This window comes from Pelodiscus sinensis, chromosome 17 (assembly GCF_052426305.1).
Source record: "Pelodiscus sinensis isolate ZL-2025 chromosome 17, ASM5242630v1, whole genome shotgun sequence".
Classification (NCBI taxonomy): domain Eukaryota; kingdom Metazoa; phylum Chordata; order Testudines; family Trionychidae; genus Pelodiscus; species Pelodiscus sinensis.
In genome coordinates this window covers 9,454,250-9,470,888 of record NC_143068.1, presented here as the reverse complement: position 1 = coordinate 9,470,888, position 16,639 = coordinate 9,454,250, and positions in this window count along the sequence as shown.

The following is a 16,639-nucleotide window of genomic DNA, read 5'->3' as shown; positions in this document are numbered from 1 at the left end:
AGGCAGAGTGCTCTTTCTTGGACTTCCTGCTGTGTAGACAGCGCCAAAAGCTGAAACAAGCTATTTCGATGTAAGCCATGCAATTAACATAGCTGAAATTGCGGAGCTTAACTCGATTTTGTCCCACGGTGTAGACATACCCTTAGTGGGAAACTGCTACTTACAGGGTCCCTGGGCTGGGAACCAGAGGAGTGGGTGGGCCTGGGTCTCCTCCCCCCCACCGACCAACCAGAAAGGCCATCTGGGACACCTCCATTCCCACAGCCAGTCAGAGCATAGGAGCTTGTGCACACATGCCTTCAGCCACAAAGGGGTGCTTGCAAGAGGGTGAGCCCCCTTTACAGTGGGTCTGTCTGTTTTCCATGGTGTAATGTCACTTCTTGTCCAGGCAGCAGGAGGTGCCACTAACACCTCCCAGGACTTCATCCTTCAGTGCACTGCACATAACTGACAACATTCATCTCTCGGCCACCTGCAAGCTACTCGCTATTTTCCCCATTTGTAAAACAGTGTTGATCTGTAATCCCTCACCTGATTTTTAGGTACAAGATTAAATTATATCTCATGTGCTAAGTCACCTTAAAATACTTTGAATTAGTGAAACAGAAACCATTCCACAATGTAATGTAAAATGTGCAAGTAGAGAAATGTAATTTGTATAACAGCTAAGGTAGGCTTGGCAGTAATGAGAGGCATTGTGGGCCAGTTGGTAGTGTTGCAAGTAAGCCTAACTAGCAAATGAGTTAGCCTGACTGCTTAATTTAAAATTAAAAGGTTTAGTGATATTTTGCAATATGTAGCTTGTGATAACAAGTAAATCACAGAAATTGGAAATAGAGGTTGAATATCTCTAGTCTGGCAGCCTTGGGATCTGACCAGTGCTGAACCAGAGAATATGTCGAACTATGGGAGATCAATATTGTCTAGTAGCATTACCAACACTTCCAATGCTTACTGGGATCTTAGGAGACAGTGAGGGGTAAATTAGAGCTAAATAACAGCACAGAACTCTGAGAGCCAGGACTGGTAGCTGTAAACAAACTTTATAGGACCACAGGAAACTTGGCCATGCCCATGATAAGTGGACATCCAGCTCACTGAAATCATGCTGGATGAGGGATATTGCTGCACCAGAGAGTGCTGGATTGGAGAGGTTCAACCTGTAATGGATTTCTAGCAGATTTTAGGATCTATGTCACCATGGAGAAACCACACTGATGTATCAAAACTATTGGGACATTAATTGAACTATTGGAAGTTTAGCTATGATTAGCTAGGAAGTCACATATTGGCTGGAATAGCACACAAGGCAGTTCTGAAGCCTTATCAGGTATGGCTGTGGGCATGTGTCGGGAGATCATGAAAAAGATGGTGAGACCAGGGGGTCACCATGGATGGCCCAGTGGGGGAAGCCTGAATATGAACAAGTATGCTCTCCACTTACTTATCGCCAGAAGGCTGTAAATATGTACCAGTATGTGAGCAGAGGGGGACTGCTTTATTTTGTAAGTTGTAAGTAAGTCCAAACCAGAGGGTGTTTTCTCTTATCTCTCTCTTTTTGAGTAATTATACTTAGAATTAGATTTATTTGGATTTTAAGTGAAGTCTTCATGTTTCTATTTGTTTGTTCCACTAATCTCAAGTCAACATAATTTCTTACATAAAGTTCTGACACTGAGTTTAAGGTGTAGAGTGCCAAGTCATGGAATTAAGGGAGATTGTTGTAGTAAACTGAAAATTGGCTCAAGGGAAAGTGAGCACAGATGGAATCTTTTCCAGCTGGATGGTACAGATCAATAGTGGACTTCTAGCTTTTATTATTTATACAAAGCACATGGATAAAGTTATTAAAAGCAAAGACTTCCACAGACAATAATGAGTGACACAGAGGACGATTTAAATCTTTTTCAGCACCAGAGCTAACCCATGATTAATACAATTCAATGCACACAAATAAGAACAAAAAAGCCAGGGAAACAAATTCTTACTGGACTGAAAAACAAAACTTCCCTTGGCTTGAATAGGAGATTGGAGAGTGTGTGTAGGTGTGTCGTCTCCCCAAACAAAGAATCGTTATGGATGACTTCTGCTGGCATTTGGTAGAATTCACATGAGTGTACCGTGGGACACAACATATTTATCCATAAAAATGTCCCTCTAAATGTATGCTGAAATAGAAGTACAAACATCAGTGTAAATGTGGAGAGACAGCTCTCCCACCTAGAAAAGGCCTGATCATATTTTCACAGAATGTTTTAGTGAATCCCATGCTGTAAAGGAGTTGGTCAAATGTGACAGCAGCAACAAAATGGAGGTGCTAAAGAGGACTGACGCATCCGATAAACTCCAGCTGTCGCCTGCAGTCAGCACCTCTGTTCCCTTCCCTCGCCTTGTCCTCTTCTCTGGGCTAAATGATGAAGATTAAAAAGTTTAGAGGTAAACCTTCTGAAGTTTGAAACAAAGGAAGGTTAAATGTTTTCAAAGGAGATGCTCAGTGAGTAACAAAATGTGAACTGAAATGCAGAAAATGACAACAATTTGGTGTTGGGAGCTGTATCTCTCAACTTTTTTGATTCTGGGGCTGGCTTGTCTTCTTCCTAAATTGTGTCAGTGAGTTTTCAGGACCTAGTGCCCGTCCATGAACTGGTTATTGAGAACCACTGGTTGAGAGCATGATTTTTCTCTAAAATGTTTGCTGTATTCTTTTTGGGTGCATTTCACACGGATACAGTTGCTGTGTCAAATGCTTGTTTTTTCCTGACCCCAGGAAAACAATTTTATAGGCATCAGCTTTCAGGATTTGTTGTTGTCCTAAAGAGTCCTACATAACAGACTCTCTCTTGCTAGTGTAGCTTGTCCTGTTCACTAGCCCAGTATGAGGTTATTCAACATAGTGGAAGCCTTCTGACTTTGTACACAACTTTGGGAGACTAGGCCTAAGGCTCCTTTGTGTGCTCTGTGTTGTGTGTCAGTGTGTGTACACCTCAGACCAGACCCACTCTCACAAACCACCAGGAACAGGCTTTCTTCTGGAAAGAACATAGAGCAGGATTCCAGTTCAGCAGCCTCCTCTCTGCTTGCAGCCTACCTGCTCTCACCTCTCTCAGTGCTGAGACCCTGCTGGGGGGCAGACAGGCCTGGCCTTTGGGCAAGGTAAGAGAGGCGGTTGCCTTGGGCCCTGCACATGCAGGACTCTGCACTGCCCAGCTCCTGTCCCCGCCCACACAGCCAGGAGCCATGCAGCTGTGTGGCTCAGCATGCTGCCTTGGGCCCCGCACACCCTTTGGCCAGGCCCGGGGGCAGAGATCACATCCTGGCAGGAACTAGGAAGTTTCTTGCAGCATGCCCCTGTTTGTAGTCCACAACTTGTCGTTCCCAGGGCAGCTCCTGAAACAGGCATGACCTTGGGCTACACTAGTTTGATCATACTCCAGCCCTATCAGAACTCACCCATAAGCAGGATAAAAGCCAGGTCAATATTTGAATGGAAGCCCTTCAGGGGACTTCTCCCAATAGATGCCTCAAGAAGTGATGTTGCCAATTCAGCATGTGGCCCTCTGCCCATTGTGCTAGTACTGAACAAGTTCTCCTGGTTGGGTTTAAGAAGCACAGAGCCGACAAAAGGTGTCATCTTTCAGGTGAGATGGAAAATGGAGGTCCTGACCACTCACAGCCACTAAAGTCATATTGACACCTGGATCTGGCCCAAATTTCAGCCCAGGTAATGACGTATTGCCTACCTCTGTCCAACCTTCAATTTTATCTGGCTAAAATAGTCTCCATTTCCTACATTCATCTGGCAGGTGGACCAATGCTCACATTGTGCTGGAACCAGTACTTTTGATACTTGCATTGCATCCCTTTTTTTTTTTTGTTTAAAGGGCTGGAGCACCACTCCAAGTTGTTCTTTAGAGGTTAGGTCCACCAATGGCTATTAGCCAAAATGGGTAGGAATCGTGTCCAAAGCCTCTGTTTCTCTGGAGGTGGGTGACAGGGGAGGGATCACATGAGGATTACCTGTTGTGTTCCTTCCCTCTGGGGCATCTGGTATAGGCCACTGTTGGCAGACAAGATATTGGGCTGGATGGACCATTGGTCTGACCCAGTATGGCCGTTCTTATGTTCTTTGCTTCACCCCACTGATGAATGAAGGGATCTCTCTACACTTAGTTTGTAAACCGTGTTAGACTGGAGTAGGACTCAGGCAATTTGGATCCTTTGCTGACGCTGCCACAGACATGCTAGTTGAGCTTGGGCAAGTCATTTCACTGCTCTGTGCCTCAAAAGGATAACGATGATACTGACCTCTTTCATAAAATGCTTTGAGATCTGCAGGTGAAAAGTGTGACATAAGAGCTGGGTGATATTCTTTGGGATAAATGAATATAAATGTGTAAGTCACTGGGCCTCAGTTCTGCAAATACTCACACATGTGCTTAATTTTGGCTTCAATGGGACTGATCCCATAAATCAAGTTAAGCATGCATGTGTCACTTGTCTTCTCTACAAGATGGATTGATGCTGCGGCAATTTAGCTACTGGGGATTGATTTAGCAGGTCTAGTGAAGACCTGCTAAATCAACCACTGAATATGCTCCCGTCGATTCTGGTATGCCACTGGGACAAGCTGACAAGAAAGTTTCTCCCATCTACCCAGTGAAGAGTAGGCAAAGCAGGTAGTCGACCTAAGGTGGGTTGACTCCAGCTATGTTTTTCACATACCTAAAGTGTGTACGTTAGGTCTACTTTAGCCTGTAGTGTAGACTTGCTTTAAGTGTTTGCAAGATCAGGGCTTAGTAGCTGAATATGATTTTAAATACACAAAAATTCATCCCCATTCTGCCTGAAGAATGACTTTGATAAGTAAATATATCCATGTTCATGGCTATAGCTGGACACTGATCCCTCTCAAACCTGTGCTTTATAATGCATGGATGTATTGTATAAAAGAGAATGTTTATTCTTTTTAAAATTTAATTCTGGTCTTGTCTCAGGGTGCCATGGAGATTGGCCACTTATATATAAGATAGACATTGTCACTGACCATTAAATCTTGATTTATTCCAAGTAAAAGATAAGGTAATTTAATGTAATGAATGCATCATATTTTGCTCTAAATAACCCACCGCTGCTTAGAAGTCTAACGAAGAAAACCAAACAACTGGCACAGCCTTGTTCACCCGTTCTCTTGACCTTGTTTTTTCCCCCCCTCTTAGTAATTATTTTGGAAATGTCCCTCTTCTTACTTCCATGAACAACAACAACCAAAGGAAAAAAAAAGTTGGAAGTGGCACATTATCTTTTAAATGACATATTTAGCCAGTTATTCAGACTATAATGAAGCCGCTTAATGAAGTCAATGTCCTTGAAAGTTCTTCATCAATTTTTTTCTCATCTGTCAGCATATCTACTTGCCGACACAATATTAATTAAACACAACATTTCCTGAAGTGTTGAAGTGAAGTCCCATCACTGATAATGAACAGGTTTAGGAAAGTCACATCCCAACAAAATTACTTTTTAAACCAGCCTTATTAAGCAGAAAATTAGACCTAAATCACCCTACAACAGCCTCATTAAAAGCCACTGATCCTTGGCTGCTTCTATGTTCTAACAACTTTAATTAGCAAACTGCTAGTCTATCTGCCATGATAAATGCTATTAATCTTACCTTTCATTTGCTTTCTCTTAACCTATCATTTGCCCACTTCGGGAGACACATGCTTCCACCAGAATTCATTTTATTTTGTATAATGTCCTTGTGAGGATGAAAAATGGTCTAGCTATGGGTTAAACATAGTGACCACCCTCCAACCCCCATTGTCCAGGGCTCATGATCTGTAGATCTCTGGGATAGTGGAAACAAAAAAATATAGTTGTTATATTTCTTGGATTAGTATATTTTCTGGCAGATACTTTGAACTTTAACTTGTCAGGCTTTCATGGTAAAATAGTTACAATGGATCATTTCCCTAACTGTTACTATACTTAAAGCTGGTAATTGTAATGGACTCAGATTAATTTTTTTTCTATGTATCTGTGAAAGTTCTGTCAGGGAAAACACTTTTAAAAATATCACAGCACTTTCAAATTCTAGCAGCTGAAGCTGTAACCTATAAGTAGCTTTTATATAGTGTGACAGCTTCACAGCTTCTTTAAAATTTGTTCATAGAAGCTACACAATATAGCACAACAAATAACATACTGTATTAGGTCACTTTCACATTATATTAGGCATGTATACACCTAGAATGGTGCACAGTATAACGTATTTCAGAAATGCATTAGCATAAATACCATGCACTCAGATACAAAATACAACCTAACACATGCAATATGAGTTGTCTTTATTTTCCCAGTGTATGGTAATGTTCTTAATCTAGATCATAGAATTTTCAAGGTGGCATTTTCACTGTTCAGTTGTGATAGATAACACTGCTTAATTTTCATAACATCTGGCCAGGGGGGCAGACAGAGTTCCTGGAGGGGGTGGGGATGGCTCTGCACTCCTGGAATGGGTAGAGCCTCATGAAGGGATGGGGCTGAGGTTAGCCTCCCTCCCCCCATTAACCCTTTGGTGCTGCCCGGGGCAATTAAAAAAGGCCCAGGGTTTTGGCTGCTGCTACTGCCACAGCAGTAGGGGCTGAGAGCCCCAGACCCTTTTAAATTGCTGGGCCTCCAAGCCATGGTATCCTTCACTCTCTCTCTATTGGTAGTCCTGCATCTAGCCCACCAGCCTCGTACTGCAGCCACAACAATCACCATGTACCGTTTTCTTTGCAGCAACAGAAGCCTCTTCTCCAACCTGACCTCACTGATTTCTCGTATGGCTGCGAGAGAGTCAAGGCTGCTCTTGCACACGTGTGGTTTCCATAAGGCTTTTGGTGTTCTTTAGGTCTCCTTTCCAAAGGTAGGTCTTTGTTCAAGATAGCATCAGAGTGCTATCATTGACTTCACTGGGACATAAGGCATGTGCTTAGCACCTTTTCTGAACAGCTGATGCTCCCTTTACTGTTCTTGTTCTGGTGGAGTACTGGAGTAGATGAGAGAATGCTCAGTGGTTGATGTATCGCGTCTAGTCTAGTATAAATCACTCTGCTAGACTGGATAAATCAACCCCCACTGGATTGATCACTGCCAATCCAGCAAGTTGTGAAGTCATGTCCTGTGGTGGAACAGCTATGTGCTGGTGGACAGGGTTCTTCTGTCTGTGTAGAAACACCACCTCCCTGAGTGATGGCAGATTGACAGAAGCATTCTTCAGTTGACTTAGCTGGCAAAGCTCTGGTGCTCATTGCTGTGGATTTTTTTACACCCTTGACTGCTGCAGCTATATCAATCCAACTTTTAAGAGTAAGCCAGCCCTTACAGTTGTCCTCGGACAGCATCACTTTCTTTCTCTCTCTAATAATTTGCACCGGGCCTTTGAGTGTTGGCTTGATAATTTTTCTGGTGTTTCCCACATCATTCCATAGTTCTCTATATTACATTCAACCTCTATACAGCAGTCTGTACAGTATACTTTCCCCCCTATGTCATTGCTGTAGAACTTCTTTGCAAAACACCTTCTAATATAGGAGTGAAACGTTTAGAAAGCTTGCAAGCTCAGTTTACTTTGAGCATCGTATTTAATCACTTCATTTTTTCATCCCATCCTATTTAGTTGTTATGTTTGTCCATAATACACTTTCCCCCGGTTAGTTACTTTAATGATAGTTGCTTTTAATTACACACCTTACCAATGTTATTCTTAATGCTGATGTATTGTTTTTACTGGGCCCAGCTTACTTTAAAGGTAAGTCTTCTAAGCTTTTACCTTACAGCTTGGTTGTACCATTAGACCCTTATTGTTCTATATCACATTCCTGAAGTGTCTGAACAATGGGGAGAACACTGTTTAGGCTAGATTTCTGAGACAATCTCTCTGTAATAAGATCTTATTTTTCTTAAAATATGGTTAATGTGGGCTGAAGTGCCATCTCATAGGATTACTTAGCATTACACATTTTCCAAGATAGCTTGCTTCTTACACAGGCATAAAAACAAGCAACACATTCATTCATGCACACACTTGCCAAAACATAACTAAATAACCCTCTCTAAAATAACTGAGCTGTTTTTCCCATAGGGCATAAAAGGGATTGTTATTTCTGTTTGTAAATTCCTGACTGCTTTGATACCATGGTGAAGGTTGCTATATAAATATCTAGGTAAAAAGAAAGCAAAAAAGTGAACAGCACTGAGGGGAAAATATTTAATATTAATAGTAGGTTTCTATTCCAGCACCAGATCTATTCATGCCTCAATTTAAATCCGATTTGGAGTTCTCCATATGCAGGCTCAAGATGGGTTTAAGTCAAAACTCTGGATTAAAAAGACCATAAATGTTTGGGGAGTTTTGAAATCTGAGTTTGAATCTGAAATAGCTCCCACATCCGAGTATCTGGGGAAAGTCAGATCTGGACTGAGATCCAAAACCAAAGCAAGTCCCTTTTCTGATACCCACAACAGTTGTCAGTCAAATGTAGCAGTGTGAAGGGTCATACAGGAAGCAGAAAGAAAATAAAAGAAAATTAAGAAAATTGTTATAAAATAAATCCAGATTTTCTGTTACTGAACTGGTTAGAAGCCTTGCTAGGGCTGTGAAGATATCCCTGACATCTCTATGAGGTGAGACCACTTTCTGTTTCCTGAGCCCAGCCTTCCAGATGCAGTCCCTCTCCTCTAAGTATGGATAGGTTTTTAGGTTGCTGTCTGAAAGATGTAGGCTTGAAATGCAAATTATTAGCATTGTAACTGCACAAACATGAATAGGAATCACGTCTTTATAGCGTAAATGCCCCACTATTAGCATGTGCCTTTTCTTATTCTTATGGCTGTACAAATCTGTAAAATGGGGATAACGTACAGTGCTTTGAGATCTACTGATGAAAAGAACTATGTAAGAGCTAGGTAGTATTATAACACATCTGGTGAGATTTGTCTTTTCGTCCGTTTTGAAGAACACAATTCTCTAGGCCTTAGACAGTGACTTTGAGTTTCTCTCACCCAAAAGCAACTTTCATGTCAGTTGTGAAAAGACCCTTTAAATTAGGGGGAAGAGGCAATGATTTCTTGCTTGCAGAGGTGAAGAAGTGAAGGCAAGAGTGGGCAATACTTTTTGATGGGGGGCCACTCCAAGATTTTGGTAAGTGGTCAAGGGCCACACTTTTCTATGGAGGGGTCTGGGATGGACATTGGGTGCAGAAGGGAACTTGAGATAGGAACCTGGGGTGCAGGAGAGGGTGTGAGGTCTGAGAGGGAGTTTGGGTGAAGAAGGGAGTTATGATCTGGAGTAGGGGATTGGGGTGCAGGGTCTGGGAGGGGAATGGGTTCAAGAGAAGATTCTCGGCTGGGGGAGGGGTGTAGGAGGGAGTGCAGGGTCCAGGAGGGAGCTGCAACCTGGAAGAAGGGGATACAGAGGATTTGGGTGGTGACCTGGGGCAGGGAGTTGGGGGAAGGGAGCTGAGGTGCCAGAGGAAGGCTTAGTAGGCAGCTTCCGGCCAGCATCCCTGCAAGACCCTGAGGCAGGCTCATTGCCTGCCAGCAGTCCCAGACAGCTCAAAGCACCTGGCTTCTCCCTGTACATCTCTGCACCAGGCACCAGCAATGGAGAAGCGGGAGGGAGGAGAGAGGCTTCGCACACTACCTCCACCCCCAGAACAATCTCTCAGCTCCTTTTGGCCAGAGCTTAGAAATTCCCCCATATCCCTTTCCCCCACATGCCCAGAACAGAGAGCCACAGGGAGCAGCCAGCTGCTTAAGGCGACATGGGGCTGCTCTGTGCCTGAGGGTTCTAGTGGAGCATCTCATGGGCTGGATCTGGTGGCTGATCAACTGTTAGTGTGAGTCAATAGGATCCCCATGGATAGTTAGCACGTGGCAGGCTAGTGCAGGGTATTTTACACCCCAGTGTGCTGTGAACAAAATGTTCATGTAGAAGCCGTAAAGGGTCAGGATCTAATTTAGCTTGCTGACAGATCCCCACCTTGTCATCAACGTGTGGGGTCAACACAGGAGAACTTGGGAAGACTGGGAGCATAATCATGCAAACAGTGAAAGAAAGTTGGCTTTAAAATACTGCCCCAAAAGGTGACTGTCACAGGCCTGATTCCCCTCTTGCACCATGTAACTCCAGAGTAATGCTACTGAACTCAGTGGGTGGATACTGATGTAAAACTGGTGTAATAGAACGATAATCCCCCTCTTCCTTCCGAGGTAACAGCCCTTGGGTTGAGTTGTGCCCAAGATGCAAAAACCAGCAAAGGAGAGGCCCACGGACAGCCCTGGAAAGGTTTATTCAAATAGTGTCATTTCACATTCACAAGCTGGAATCTGGGTTGGAGCCTGCCACCTTCCACACTGCAGTAATCAGAAGTCATGGAAATTAACATACAACCCAGGAAAGTGATTACAAAGATGGATTTTGCCCAAGCATGTTTTCACATTGAGACAATTTAAAAAATGCTGGCCCAAGTCCTCTGACGAGGGTCTGTGGTGATCAGTGCAAGACCTGAGGGACAGAAGTTCAACAGGTGGCCTTTACATGCTTTTGTTGGGGATGGTTGGAAGTAGCCTCTTGTATAAATTCAAGCTGGTGCTGCCTCAGGTCTGTAAGGGGCTGTTCTCACCGCAGGGGATTGCTGAGAAGCAGGGACCTAGCCAGATCCTCTTTTTTTTGTCTTTGCTGCAAAGGATGCCACGGGGTGATATGTGAGACACCACACCGGTAGAGGGGCTTAATTCCACCCAGACAGACACAGAGGAAAAAATGATTGTGTCAGTATTATTGGGAAAGCCATGTCATGTACAGATCACAGCAAACAGCTGCAAATCAAGAAGTTCCTGGGTTCAAATAGGTGGAGCCATTCACTGTCATTGTGTGGCTGTTGGTGGACTTCCTGATCTTCTTATGCCTCAAGCCACCATAGTCAGAAACAGAAGAAGGCAAGTCTACGCTACGGGGTAATGTCGACCTAAGGTACTCAGCTCCGCCTATGTCAATAGTGTAGCTGGCGTCGGTGTACCTGAGGTCAAGGTGCTGTGGAGTCAACAGGAGAAATTGTGGTTGCCTCCTCTCAAAAAAAGATATCTTGGCATTGGAAAAGTTTCAGAAAAGAGCAAAAAAATGATAAGGGGTTTGGAACGGCTGGTCTTTTTAGCTTAGAAAAGGGATATGATCGAGGTTTATAAAATCATGACAGGTGTGGAGAAAGTGAATGAAGAAGAATGATTATTGCAGGGGTGGGGAACCTAAGTCCTGGGGGCCGGATGCAGCACGTGGGTTGCTTAGATCTGGCCGCTGAAGCTTAGTGTCTCCCCCAGCATCGGGGAGCCTGCGCTGGTAATTTAGCCCCTCCACCACCTCCCCTTAGCCCTGATTTTTCTGTGCGTCAGCAGCCCCCAACCCAAAAAAGGTTCCCCACACCTGATTTACTCCTTCCCATAACACAAGAATTAGGGGTCATCAAATGAAATCAATAGGCAGCAGGTTTAAAATAAACAAAAGAAAGTATTTTCACACAACACACAGTCCACCTGTGGAACTCCTTGCCAGAGGATGTTGTGAAGTCCAAGACTATATCAGGGTTCAAAAAAGAGCTTAGATAAATTCCTGGAGGGTAGGTCCATCAATGGCTGTTAGTCAGGATGAGAAGGGATGGTGTCCTTCACCTCTGTGAGAGACTGGGGGATAATGGGGGATAGATCAGATGATGATTACCTGTTCTGTTCATTCCCTCTGGGGCAACTGGCATTGGTCACTGTTGGAGGACAGGATGCTGGGTTGGGTGGACCTTTGGTCTGATCCAGTATGGCCATTCTTATATTCTCGTTTTGGGAAGTATTGGAGTTGACAAGAGAATGATCAGTGGTTGAGTTAGCAAGTCTTTACTAAACCCACTAAATCAACCCCTGCGGAATTGATTGCCACAGCGTAGATCTCCTGGTAAGTGTATACCTGTCTTAAATTTAAAAAAAAAAAGGCTATTACTGAACTCCAGATGCTGCACATGAGCTCAGCTAATCTGAGAAAAAGAAATAAGAAATACAAACGCACACACATACCTCTTTGAATTAACAGGGAGAAAGAACAACTATTCAACTACATACATTTTACACATTTTTCTTGAAAACTCTCCGTTCTTTAGTTTTGTTTCCATTTAAGAGTCAGATTGTGAACTCCTTACTTCCAGTGGAACTGCTTGTGTGAATAACTACTTACCGCCGCAAGTGAAGAGTTCACAGTCTACTCCTATTCTGCGGTCAAGTTCCTATGATGATCAAAAATAAGGAAAAGGAAAGTTGTCTCTTAAAGGATTTCTTCTTCCTCCTCCCCCGGCCCCATCTTGTTAATGAAATAAAACATAAATGGCTATCAAGCCCCAGACCACTGAAAATAAAGGTCCACAAAGATTTCTGTTAAAGTTCACAGAAAAAAAAAGTATACTGTTATGTATTGCTGCAAGCGAGTCTAGTGCTTCTCTTTGCCAGGGGAGGCCTGATAGAAGATGTGAGTAGTACAGGAATGAACTTGCGCAGGTAGTGCATTCTCCTGACACCTGTATTATTCCATACAGTGCCATGTTTAATCACAAAAGAGAATGTTAGAAGTAATAGAGCTCCTGTAACTAAAATGTTTTCTGCTCTCAAATCTTTTAGATGCTGACTGAGGCAACAGGGAAGAAAAGCCAAGGGGAGAAAACTTGTTATAAGTAAAATCATATTTTCTTGGACACTGGAAAGTATGTAAACTAACCCAGAGGCCTCCAAGTCAGCAGCCATTTTAACATTTTTCAAGAGATTTTCATCTTTTCCCCCTACAGCCTCAGTTCTTTTCTAAATACTGAGCATGCCCACTGTGGCTGTCATTTGTTTAGTCAACTTTAGGGTCAACTGAAGCTGCCAGGAGATAAGAAATATTTAAGGCAATATAATTCTCAAATCGGTGGCATAAGGATTTTTCCAGGACATCTCTTGTGACTAGCACAATGGATTACACTGAATATTACCAGGTTCTGAGTGACTCAAAAATGACACAGTTGAAGTATTTGGATGGAGCCACTGTGACAAAATAGGAAAGATAAAAAAACAACAAACAAAAACAAAAAAGAAAAAAACATCAATGATCTGATCCAAGCCATGAATTGATTTTCTGAAAAAAAATGAAGTCAATATGATTAGAAATTGTTTCTTTCATCAAAGTCCATGTTTTCATTGTATTGTCACATTGTGCCGGCTAGCGCAGTTTTGAAGTAATAGTTTGTAAGTATGTGCAATGTATTTAGTCTCTAGCATTATCAAATTATGTGTTCTGCAAGATTAAGTGCAATTTCAGAATAGTTTCATACAAAACCAAACCTCAGTGAAGTGGGCACAGTTCATGTGTATATATAAATAAGCTATCGATACAGATCACACATATACTTCCCTATGTGTTTATAAATGTTTGTGAATATGTCATATCATAACCATGCACACATACATATTACGTGAATAGTACACATACATATTATGTGTGTGTGAATATACACCAAGATATACACCCATATGACTACAGATGAATTTATAATTTTTTTCCTCAATGATCGATTGGCCTGCCATTTACTTGAAGGTGAATAAATGATAATTTGCCTATTGGTCTCACTAAGGAAGAAGAAACATTTCTACAGTATATACAAAAGTTCAGCACTAGTAAATTCTTACAAACACCATTACTCTGATTACTGTTTCTGCAGAGATATGCCTGCCTCATTGTCATTTCTGATACTACATCAAGCGGAGGCTGGTGGGTTCCCAGTGGTGTTGTCGCCCAGTCAAATATGACCTTTTTTGGGTGACCGCGTTCAGGTTCTGGTGGAGATTTTTCCTTTGCCTTTGTGAACACGTTAATATTAAAAATTATTGAGCCTAAGATGCTAAGCAAAGTTTAAAGCATGAAAATTAAGTAGGATTATTTCATTAGCTTTGCAACTTTTGTGTAACTGGTAGTAAAAATGAAGAAGGGGGAATAGATATTTGGATGTGGTAAATTTTAAGCCACATAATGGTGGCGATAAAAATCCATAATGTCAGTTGCCTTGTGGCAATCAGCAAACATTTCACATTATGCTTGCATCTTAGGGTTTGCGGCCAAAAAACAGATTTGCCTCTGTCTCATTAAAATAACGAATGCAGTCCGAATGGATCTGAAATGATTCACTGTACGTCACACTAAATCACGACGCTTTTTGGAACCAACTGACTATGGCCTCATTCCTTTAGACAAAAGTGGGCTTGGAGGAAAAACTGTGGTGATGTTTTTTTTGTTCAGCCATGTTCTTCTCTTTGAAATACTTAAGGCAAAAGAGCAGATAGATTTTTCCCACTGGTAGCTTATGAGGATTGGGTTATATTAAATCTAAAATTCTTTTTCATACAGATTAATGAACAAAACATTAATGGTAGTGCAGGAGATTAGAGGTTAATCATAAACACAAATTTGATTTTTAAGGCTAATTTTACTGAACATAAATCATTGTGATTAGAGATTTAACAGTGTAACTAACTTATTTACAGGATACAAACACAGAATTTTGAATTATTCTGTAAATGTAATACGTTTGAATACTTGTTTATTCTCATACCACATTATGTGCATCCTTACATATTTGTGGTTTACCTTGTGTTAGACTTACATCAGTTTCCCTATCTTCCATAAAATATATCACAAGAATACTGCAAAGAAATGTTGTTGTCTTCATTTGCACAGACAAAATTATTATTTAGACAAACATGTTTGTTTTAGTTTCAATATTAATATTTAAGAATGTAAGCACACTGCTTTAATGAATTTGGGGAACAAATATTAAATCAAGTTTTGGTGTTTGTAGAGTTGATTAGGAAAATTTTAAAGGTTAAATTGGATTACTTGAAAATTACCTCATATATAAATAGGTAAACAATTTCAGAAATTAAATTTTAAGAAACAGGCATATGTTTATTGATTCATGAATACATTCTAGCCTTTTTTATCAGAGGAAAAATTAACCAGAATCATGGTGAAAATAATATTTTGAAGATTGTGGTAAGTGAATGGCAGAAATCTCAAATATGGATTTGAAAAGAATCAACATAGAGTAGGGCATTTTTTCCATGTTGCTGATTGGTTTATTTTATAAATGTATACTTCAGTTTAATGACAGAACATTGTACCTTGATACACGCTGTTCTAGATAACTGCAAGATAGCAGCATTTTTAAAATTTGAGTAACATAGGTTTCTAATTTAGTAGGAAAATATTTTGTTATATTTATATTGGGAATTTTACATTTCAGATATAAGAAGAATTGTATGAGAAACATCCATGGTATGACTGGTTTAAAACATCACAAATCCCTCTTTTTCATTTCCCATTGAACAGGAGACTGAAGGGGATTAAAGACTAAAGACATATCACAAACAAATTTACATTATCAAAATTACTGTAATCAGTCTTTTCTGTATTAATAAGGATTTAATAAAACTTTCTGATTTGCAGACCAATCAAAACGGTCAGAAAATAGATAGTGGAGTGAAAGCAGAATTTTAATTAAAATTGTTTTGTGCATTACATTAAAAAATATTTGTATTAACTTACTGTAAAATTACAAGTTGGGTAACAAAGTGCATCTAATAATGTAAATTACTTTTAAGAATGTGATAAAACCAAATCTTTCACATCTGGAATAATATCAATGGAAATTTATTTGTAGGTTTATGCAAATATTTGCAATTTTTGCAAATCTACACCAGCCTAACACCAACTAAACAATCTTGTTTTATTTTGCAGAGGAGATGCAGTACCTTTCTGTCCTGCTAAATATGAACATCTTACTTTAAACCACAGCATTGGTACTCCAGTTTAGATGACTTAATTAAAAAAAATGATGCAAATTCTTTGTAGGCTTCAGTTTAGGATCTTTGGTATTGTATATTAATATGTACAATATTTTACCGTTATCTCCTAGTCCTTTGCAAGGATGGTCTCTGAGCTAAATATCTTATCATTCAACTATTCTTTTTTTTTGGTCTTCATAACCCTAAATGCCTGGTTTTGGTCTTGGAGACCGAATCACTGGAAATAGTCTATGTTTTGGAAAAAGAAGCTAGGAACTTACTATGGTGGGACTTTGAGCTTCCAACTTAAATACCACTACACCAAGACACAGTTGGCAATACCTGGGTTTGCTCTAAGGAAGTATATAGAAGCAGCACACTGAGGCCTACATCCACCCGTGGTCCATGCTTTGTAACCATGATGCAGGTTAAAAATGGTACAGGAATAAACCCTGAATGCATTTTCCTGCGTCTTTTGATTCTGTATACAATAAATAGAGCCACATTGTCTTGATGTCAGTTCATAAATTGAGATCTGTAAAGCAATGGCTTTGCTGTCATCAATAAGACGTTTCACAAATTACTGCAGTGGAAGTAGGATTGGCCCTACATCCACTATCTTCTTATAAACATCAAGCCTATTACAACCATAAACTGTAGAACTATATGCCAAAGAATGAATGCCACAAAGATCTAGAATTCCAACTAAAAATGTGATAACACTGACTTCTTTGGGAATTCAGAG